We start from the raw sequence: 10,218 nt of genomic DNA on the forward strand, positions 1-10,218 counted from the left end.
GATTCAGGCCTATTTATAGTTGCTTTATCAATTTCCAAGGTTACTCCCACAAGAGATCCCACATAAGCAATATTCTTCTCATGTCTCTTATCTAGAGGAATGTTACTCACATTGACCCAAGCAACATTCAGCACCCCTTTAGCCCCCACAGATTCAAACCATTTTCTCAGGTTAATCACAACACCGTTAAAAAATTCCTCCAACTGTCTACCAGATGCATAACCCTCCACCACAAAAATCACAATAAATCTGTTCCTATTAGTAGTCTGGCTCGGTGTACTATGATCATGGATATAGAAAAAGCCCTTCCACTCTGCCTGGAACCCACACATGGGTGCTACGCACTCCCATGGAAGAACAGTATTGCATATAGGGGCCAGATGTCCATGAATCCCCCATCTACCACAAATAGCACGCGGACAGCAAATAGGCAAGTGCCCAGGATTCTTGCAAGTGACGCAAACCTCAGCGCCTCCCACTAGTGGAGAGGCGTTCCTCTTGCCGGGAGTGGGATGTCGACGATCATGAGGTTGATGAAGTTGTTGCGGACGCGTCTCCTGAAGTCGTCCTCCCGCAGATCTACCCGCGGCGACCTGGGTGCTGTTGTCGCCCCACTTCTTCCCACGGGCTCCTCCTTGCACCTCCATGGCTGCCGCCTCCCATCTGGCCTTGTCGGAACCACCGTGTCGTGGATCTATGTTGGAGGAGTTTTGCCTGCCGTCTTCGGCTTCGCGCGTCCACACCATGTTGCGTCCGCCTCCGCCTCCGCCACGGCCGCGACCTCCTCCAGGTCCGATCCGACCACCACGTCCACCGCGCCCTAATCGACCTTCGCCACCTCCATCTCCACGGAACCCACGGCCACCCATCTCTCGCCCTGCCATGGGTGGATTCCGCGGCGGCGACGCTGTCACCTCGGCGAATGATCTACTATCCCCTCCAACCTTCCCCTCCCACCAGCCGAAGGAAGGCGAAACCCTAGGTGGCGAAACCCTAGCTTTTCCCCAGAAGTGGCCGAAGAGAGAGGCGAGATCTGGAATGGGCGACGCTGCGGGGGTGGGTGGGGATATCGCCGAAACCCTATCGCCGCTTCCTGTAGCACACGAGCCTTCCCTTAGCGGGGCCGGGGCCTCTCCCTGCCCGACGCTCGACACGGGCCTAGGCCCGAGAATGCCCGACTCGGGCGTGGCTTGCGGCACACGGTCGCACAGGGGTACGTGGATGCTCCCCACGGTCACTCTCTCCTGCGTGTCGGCCCGAGCCGCCGGCGATGAGGAGCGCCGCCGTGGGCGCGCCTGCGGTGAAGGAGACGAGATAAACGTGAGGAATGCCATCAAGTAGCTGTCTCTGGTCCCACATAAAGCTTGAACCAAAAATAAATAAATAAAATAATATGTTTTGATAATTAAATAGAGGCGGCAACCAAATGTAACAGTTGACAGATATGAGAAAAGGTCCTAGGAAGGTGCGTGTTGCACCCCTTCTTTGTCGGACTAAGAGCATCTTTAAAAGACCCTTATAAATGATCAAACTTGTAAATAACCGTTTTTTATAATTTTAATCGAAAAACGGACTGGAACAGACCCCTTAAAATTGTCCGACCCTTAATTTTTTTACAGGGCCCTGTGAACACACGCCCGAGACCCGTATATCTTCAGTTTCAGAGGCAATTTTGCCACGGCCCTGAATACCAGTCAACGCTAGCAGTTGGGGAATTTCAGCTCCCGCCAACGCCTTCCGCCCATAGGCTTGCCGAAGACAGGCCAAAATTCCCCTCAAAGCTTCGTGGTGCTGCTGCCTGTGTTGCTGCGCGGACGCGATGGCCAGCATAGACCTCACCTTCACGACCGCCGCGGCTTTCTCCGGCGGGCAACTGGCCTAGCAGCGGCTGCAGCAACAGAACGGCCCGCGTCCGACCGCCCAGCCCCAAACGCCGTGCACGCCGCGCGGTACGCCTTGTCTGAGACTCGCGTCGAACGCGGCGATAGGGGGAGAAGGAGCCAGCGTGTGCGTGCGGCCATGCATGGCAGGCGGGCATATGCGGTCCTGGGGCGCTAGCTCGCGGCGACGGTGCACGAGACTGCGCGGAGAGCGGATACGCGGCGAGGGATGGACTAACGGGAGGCACAACCGGAGGGGCAGCGGATGGGTGGCGGCGGTAGGGCAGAAGGGGCAGCGGCGGGTCGCGCCTCAACTAGTCCGTGCGTGAGAAGGAAGAAGAGAAAAAAAATATGAAAAAAGTAGGTCCCGCGCTTGTTTACAGATTGATTTAAAGTCCATGTTCGGCCGCGTCTGTTTTTTGTCCTTATCCGTGACATGCCGTGAACTGTAAACGCAGTTTTACAATTTGCAATATAAAAGGTGTGCTAGAGATGGTCAAACTCTCAGGTCTCAGCTACCTACCTCCTCCTTGGTCGATGGTCTGCGTGCTAGCACAGGGAGAAGAGTCACTAGTGGGGACGGAGCCTATAGCACCGGTCCGTAAGGGGTTTTAGTTCCGGTTCACTAACCGGGACTAAAGGGACGGGACTAAAGGCCTAACCTTTTCGTCCCGGCCCTCTTACACGTCGGGACTAAATGTGCTTCACGTGGGCGCCTCGTAGCGCCCCAGTGGCAGACCCTTTAGTCCCGGTTCGTTACAAGGACCGCGACTAAAGATTTTCAGATTTTGCTGGTTTTTGGTTTTTTTTTTGAATGAAATTATTTTTGGGTTCTAGGGTTTTAGGGTTTAGGTGTTCGGGAGATTAACGTGATGCCTCGTTTGGTGTTCAGGAATTAGTTTTCATATAATTTAAATAGAAATAGTTATGCATATATATATATATATATATATAAGATTAACTTATCTTACAAACGATCATATATATACAATTATATGGAAATCTGAATTATCGGGACTAGAGCCCGTATATTCAATTACATGGACGAACATCAGTAATGGCCCTTAGCTACACTAAATCGTCATTTGTCTTTTATAGCTTCCGTCCTCAGAAATCCCGCAAGCTCCTCTGCAACAGCAATCGCACGTTGCTCTGGTAGGACCTTCGTCCTCATGGCCGTGTGCTATATAAAAAGAGGAGATGAATATGAATATCAATCATGATAACAAAGAATGACGGGTAAAAATAGAGTTGTGAATGTTCATTGCTTACGTCGAATCTGTGATCCTTGAACTCAGAGGTAAACGTGCGAATGGTCTCGCAAACATAGTATCCGCATAGATGCGTTCCCCGTGGCTGCTGGTCGCACTTTACGAGAATAGAATATATATAATCAAAATAATAATCTAGCATCATAAATGTATTGAAAATTAATAGAAGTATATCATACTACTACTTACCTGAGCCGCTCTAAAGGTCAGCTTCTCAGGCTCGATACCGGGAGTCACGCACTTGAACCGCTTCCAAACCCTGCCCGACAAGGATAATGATTTGCTAAGTTTTTCATTAATTGATATATCAGAAAATCATCGAAAGAGACCGATAGAGCGCAAGAATGATTAAAATTACCCTTGGAGCATGTCCTGTAGGCTTTGGAACTGTTCCAAGGGTCTCGATAATGGGTCGAAGGCATCAACTCTTCCCTTATCAATTTGAATGTCCAACAGAATCCAATGAAAGCTGCACATGTATATATATATATATATGTGTGTGTGTGTGTGTGTGTGTGTGTTAGTAACTTATCAATTACACTTATAAGTGAATGGACACAACAGAGTAAAGACCCTCACCTGAAGTTGTATGGAAACAATATGTGGTCACAGAAATTTTGATCTATTAGAAACCTTAGAAGGTTTTCCTCCGTCTCCTTGGGATAATTAGTTAGCGTCGCTATATGTATTTTATCTGGGTCAATAAACCCAATATTTAGGATGCTCTTACTTTTACACTCCAGAATCTTCATTCTGCATAATAGAGTACAAGTTATATATAGACAATGAATTGAAATAACTAAACAAGTTATATGTAGACAAAGAATTGAAAAACTTACACATAATAGCAACTCATAAGCGATTTGTCGAGGGCGTCGCCATTGTACATCTGTAAGAGTTCATCAAAGTCGATATGGATTTCTTCGGTGCGGCCGTAGTACTCCCGTGGGACACTCAGCACGATCATCGTTCTCCCATTCTTTGATTCACTTAAGTATCATTTATGCAAGTAACGCATTTTTGTTGGGAGATCATCTTTGCTGACCAAAGGCTCTCACATGACAAACTGTGGCTTAGGGGCTACCATAGCCTTGGGTATCCTGTTGTCTTGGGAAGCCAGCAAATCTTCAACCGAGATACCACATTCATCCGCCAACTCCTTTGCTTTTTCAAAAGCTTGCCCCTGCACCGGAGGGGGAACATTCTCGGTTAACACCTTGAGGGGTGGGATCGACTGTTTGGCCTGTTGTCCAAGCTGAGGAACGTCTGATTTTTTCTTGCTTGTAGTTGAACTTGATTTGCTCCAACTTGCACTTGCACGTGAGCTGCTCTTTTTCACTTCCTTCTGCAATGTGCGTGTATAGTCATCAGGCTTATAGTGTAAGTCATACTGTGATGGAGTGGTTATGAAGTCTTTTGCCCATGCTATGTGCTTCTCGGTGTATTCCGGGCGGGGCTCGGGTTCCTTCCTTTTCATCTGCGCATCATGCTGTTCCTTTGCTATCCTGGCGTTTTCCTCGGGGGTACGATCATAAGGTCTGATAGGAAGATTAGCATGAGGTACCTTTGGGAGGGGCGACAGTTTGTGCTTTGGGGAGCTCCATCCCTTAGAAATCATCGACGAAGCGTTCTTGCTGGCACGCTTCCGCTTAGTATCATGTGCGGGCGGCGGCGGAGACGGACGACCCAAGTCCGGCGGCGGTGATCGAGATGGACTCGTGTTGTGCTGGCCGACGTCATGTGGAGGGCTTGGAGGTAATGGAGGTGTAGGTGACCTGCGACAACTCGGAGGCGGTGTTGTCCTTGGGGCCGAGCCTGGAAGCTTGATGTAGTTCTTGTCCCATAGGATGACTCCACCCAGTACTTCTCCGAGTGTCCTCTCATCTTCGGGTCCAGCTATGTCGAGCTCCATATCATTAAACCCCGTCATGATTTCATCCACCCCGACTTTAGCAAAGCCAGCTGGAATCTCACGACCATGCCAGCGTGCATCAGGGCCAGAAGGTAAAGCTTGTCCGACGGCCACCTTCATGGATATGTTCTTGAATTTCTGATGGAGTTCACATGATGTTGACTCCTTTATTCCATCCACGGGGTAGCCGGGACCGCCCTCTATCATTCTTCGTTCATCGTCGGGCGGGGCCTCAGATTCAGCCACGCTGCTTTTCCGCTTAGATGGGGCGCCGGTAATATCAACTGCAGGATCTTCCTGGCGCGGTACTCCTCTAAGCTCATCAATCTGCTTCTGTTGCTCGTTAATCCTGGCAAGCAACTGGTTGAACTTGTCATTCTCCTCATCCTGCTGTAACTGTCCTGGTCTCTGGCAAACGCAAGCCACCACGGGTAAGAAGGACCGAAGGCTCGCGTTCGTCCTCCATGTTCGTCATTGCCGCGGACCAGTGTGAGCAAATCTTTATCTCTATCTGCAGTGAACTTTCTTTGTCCCTCCTTAATTTCTTTCACTATCCTTTTCCAATTCTCCCTGGGTATCCTAAGATTGTCATTGCAGATGAGGTCCCCTGTTGTTTCGTCGTACGACCCACCATGTGCAAGGAACCAATTTCTTGCTCTCAATTCCCACTCATCACGGAGTGGTTCAGGTACGACGCCTTTATCTATCAGATCTTGCTCTTTCTTATACCACTTTGGGATGGCAGTCTCATAGCCCCCTGGCCCCAGCTTGTGGTGATATTTCTTCTTGTCGGCATTTATCTTGTTCTTTTCTGATAATGCCTGGGCATCTTCTGACTCCTTGTACTCTTGAAATGCCTTCCAGTGATTCGCCTGCTTGGCTAGATACCCCTCGAATACTGGCACTTTCTGTGTCTTCAGATAGTTTTTCCATAGCTTCTTCTTCCAGCTACGGAACAGTTCGGCCATCTTCTTTAGAGTCCACTGCTTGACTTTGGCCCTCAGTTTGTCTGCGACGTCTTCATTCTCACATTCTGGCAGGTTGAAATGTGACATGAGATCATTCCAAAGATTATCTTTGTACCTTTCGGCGACATAGTCACTATCGGCTGCCCCTTTGCGCTTGTTCCACTCCCGAACGCTGATCGGGACGTGATCCCTAACGAGAACTCCGCATTGCTTCTTGAATGTGTCAGCAGCATTCTTAGGAAGCTTGGGTTCGACCGTAGGCAATATCACCTCAAATGTGTAATACGTTCGTGCATCCAACTTTCTAGTCGGGCCTCGTTTCATAGTTTTGCTCGATGTGGAGGCCTAAGAGGGAGAAACATTCGTCAAATGAATGTATATGTATACAATATAGAGCTATCTCCAATATTTTTCACATATTACAAGTGATTGTTGAACTTCATATGTATACCTCGCCGGACTTCTCCTCTTCACCGGCTTCTCCATCAGTGGAGCTATCACCTTCTCCGTCATTGGACCTATCTCCTGCCCCATCGGCTTCGTCTTCGTGTCGCTCGACCTCCATTCCAACGTCCTGGTTTAGATATGACGACGGAGATTCAGCTGGTTCAACGTCGGGGCCGTCTTTGATTATATCTTCCGGATGTTCTTCCTCTTCGAGGTTCCTGATATGTGGATCCATAGTTCTGCAAAAAACGGATTCTCTTAACCTTTGTACCAAAAACCAAAGTAGGAGTACTTTTCCAATTTGAGACTCCTAGATTTCTGCATAGTATTCAAAGTAGGAGTACTTTTCCAATCTGAGAATTCAATAAGCAAAACCAAATCGTAAAATAAAGTAGTATTCAAATTAGCATGCATTCAATTATAAGCAAATACATCATCTCTTTTGTCCGTACATCGTCGAATATTATCACTAATACTCCTCGAATACTATCATACATATAGCATCACTGATACATATAGAACCGTAGCGCCCGACGGGTATCGGCGCTGGCGGTGGACACCCAAAGAGAAGGAACCATCACACGATCATAGCTCCAGTGAGATCCCCGAAGAACCTGCCAGGTATGCTCGAACCTGCCCTCCAACGCAACCATGTAGCGACGGACGTGCTCATCCTCCTCGCTGACACGGTGACGTACCACCTCCGCGGAGTTCGGAAGCCTCGACACCCTCACTGGCCCACGCGACCGCCACCAAACAAGGATCGGGTCAACGACGGGCTGGCTCCTCACCAACCTACGCCCCCCGAAAGGTAGCACCTCCCAATACCAGCCGGGCGGAGCCCAGTCCTGGACAGGGCCCCTCTGATCAAGCAGGTGTCGTCCGCCGAGTCGACGACGAGGATGCGGGATAGGCATCGTAAAATGAACTAAAAAATAAACTAGTTCTATTAATTTTCTTGCTAAAAATAAACTATTAACACTTAAGCATATACAATAGCAAAATTAAACTATTAATAATAGCAAAATTAAGCAATAATCTAAGAAACACTATTAACACTTAAGCATATACACTATACAATAGCAAAATTCCTCCTTTTCTTCTTTTCATTTTTCTTCTCCTCCTCTTCTTTTCTTCTCTTCTCCTCCTCTTCTTTTCTTCTTTTCTTATACACTATACACTATATACACTATAGCAAAATTCCTCCTCTCCTTATACACTATACACTATATACATTATACACTTAAGCATATACACTATACAATATACATTTTTTCTTCTTTTCTTCTCCTCCTCTTCTTATTTTCATTTTTCCTATTCTTATTTTCTTATTTTTGTTCATATTTCTTCTTCTTGTAAACCTAACCTAATTCTAAATATTACTAACCCTAATAATCTAGCACAAACCTAATAACAATAGGAATTAAATGACAAAAAAAATCTTTTTCTTTTTCTTCTTTTCTTCTCCTTTTTCTTCTTTTCTTCTCCTTTTTCTTCCTTTCTTCTATATATACTGGCCGGAGTGTTGGGGAGGAGGGGGCGGGGGGCTTACCGGCCGGAGGTGTCGACGGCGCGCGGCGAGGAGGACGGCGCGGAGGACGGCGCGATGGCGAGGAGGACGGCGCGGCGGCGAGGAGGACGGCGCGACGGCGAGGAGGACGGCAGGCGGCGGCGAGCAGGACGGCGGACAGCCTGACGGCGTCGGTTAGTTCGTCGATGTGCCGCGCCGGGCAGGAGAACGAGAGGAAGAAGAGAAATGGACGAATTGGGTTGGAAATTTTCAAAGTCCCGCTTATATAGGTGGATCTATAGTCCCGGTGCGTGGCTCGGGCCGGGACTAAAGACCCCCTTTAGTCCCGGGTGGAGCCACGACCCGGGACTAAAGGCCTCTTTTCGGGCAGACCAAGAGGCGGGAAGCACGGGGTCTTTAGTCCCGGGGTGTGGCTCCAACCGGGACTAAAGGGGGTCTGTAGTCCCGGGGCGTGGCTCCACCCGGGACTAAAGCCCCTCCTCGGGTGCACGATAAATTTAGTCCCACCTCGCCCAGCGAGGGGGACTAACACTTGTTTATAAACCCCGTCGCAGCTTGTCCATCGAGCTCCTCTCTAAAGCTGGCTTACGGGCCTAAACTTACTAAAAATTGAAACTATATTCGAAATTGTGGATAAAATTCAATCTGAATTCAAAGTGAATTCAGGTCGAATTTTGTCCATGATTTCTCATATAGTTTCAATTTTTTTCTATTTTCAAAATTAATTATTTTGACTATCCAAACTATTAACTTATTTTGTTATTTTCAATTAAAAACTATATTTATTAAAAATTCTTTTTGCATATTTGAGAATTTGACAAAACTATGATAATGAAAAGTGTTTGAAATTGAATAAATAATTCAAAACTATTTTCTATTTTCATAATTAATAATTTTGACTATCCAAACTATTATCTATTTTGTTATTTTCAATTAAAAACTATGTTTATTAAAAATTCTTTTTGCATATTTGAGAATTTGACAAAACTATGATAATGAAAAGTGTTTCAAATTGAATAAATAATGCAAAAATATTTTCTATTTTCATAATTAATAATTTTTACTATCCAAACTATTATCTATTTTGTTATTTTCAATTAAAAACTATGTTTATTAAAAATTCTTTTTGCATATTTGAGAATTTGACAAAACTATGATAATGAAAAGTGTTTCAAATTGAATAAATAATGCAAAACTATTTTTTATTTTCATAATTAATAATTTTGACTATCCAAACTATTATCTATTTTGTTATTTCTGACTTCATTTGATATATTTTGTGCATTTACTTTTTTTTTGAGCTAGTTGACCCTGAAATTGAAAAGCACTGCAAATGAACTCTGAAAATGTTGAAAGTTGGCATGCTATCATCATTTCACCCACATAGCATGTGTTAAAAAGTTGAGAGGGCTACGACAAAAACTGGATGCAGTTCGTGTACAAAACTGACAATCTCTCTCCAAGTAGCAGGGTTTCGAACGAGAACTCATCTCTTACAAAGGGATTTCATTTTTTTGAACTTATTTGAACTCCATACTTTTTGTGTGTTCAAAATGCACCATTCAAAGGCACATCACAAAATTTCAACAATTTCTGACTTCATTTGGTATATTTCGTGCATTTACTTATTTTTTTGAGCTAGTTGACCCTGAAATTGAAAAGCACTGCAAATAAACTCTGAAAATGTTGAAAGTTGGCATGCTATCATCATTTCACCCACATAGCATGTGTTAAAAAGTTGAGAGGGCTACGACAAAAACTGGATGCAGTTCGTGTACAAAACTGACAATCTCTCTCAAAGTAGCAGGGTTTCGAACGAGAACTCATCTCTTACAAAGGGATTTTATTTTTTTTAAAACTTATTTAAACTCCATACTTTTTATGTGTTCAAAATGCACCATTCAAAGGCACATCACAAAATTTGAACAATTTCTGACTTTATTTGGTATATTTCGTGCATTTACTTATTTTTTTTGAGCTAGTTGACCCTGAAATTGAAAAGCACTACAAATGAACTCTGAAAAATGTTGAAAGTTGGCATGCTATCATCATTTCACCCACATAGCATGCGTTAAAAAGTTGAGAGGGCTACGACAAAAACTTGGTGCAGTTCGTGTACAAAACTGACAATCTCTCTCGAAGTAGCAGGGTTTCGAACGAGAACTCATCTCTTACAAAGGGATTTCATTTTTTTAAACTTATTTGAACT

Source organism: Hordeum vulgare, unplaced genomic scaffold, assembly GCF_904849725.1.
Source record: "Hordeum vulgare subsp. vulgare unplaced genomic scaffold, MorexV3_pseudomolecules_assembly, whole genome shotgun sequence".
NCBI lineage: Eukaryota > Viridiplantae > Streptophyta > Magnoliopsida > Poales > Poaceae > Hordeum > Hordeum vulgare.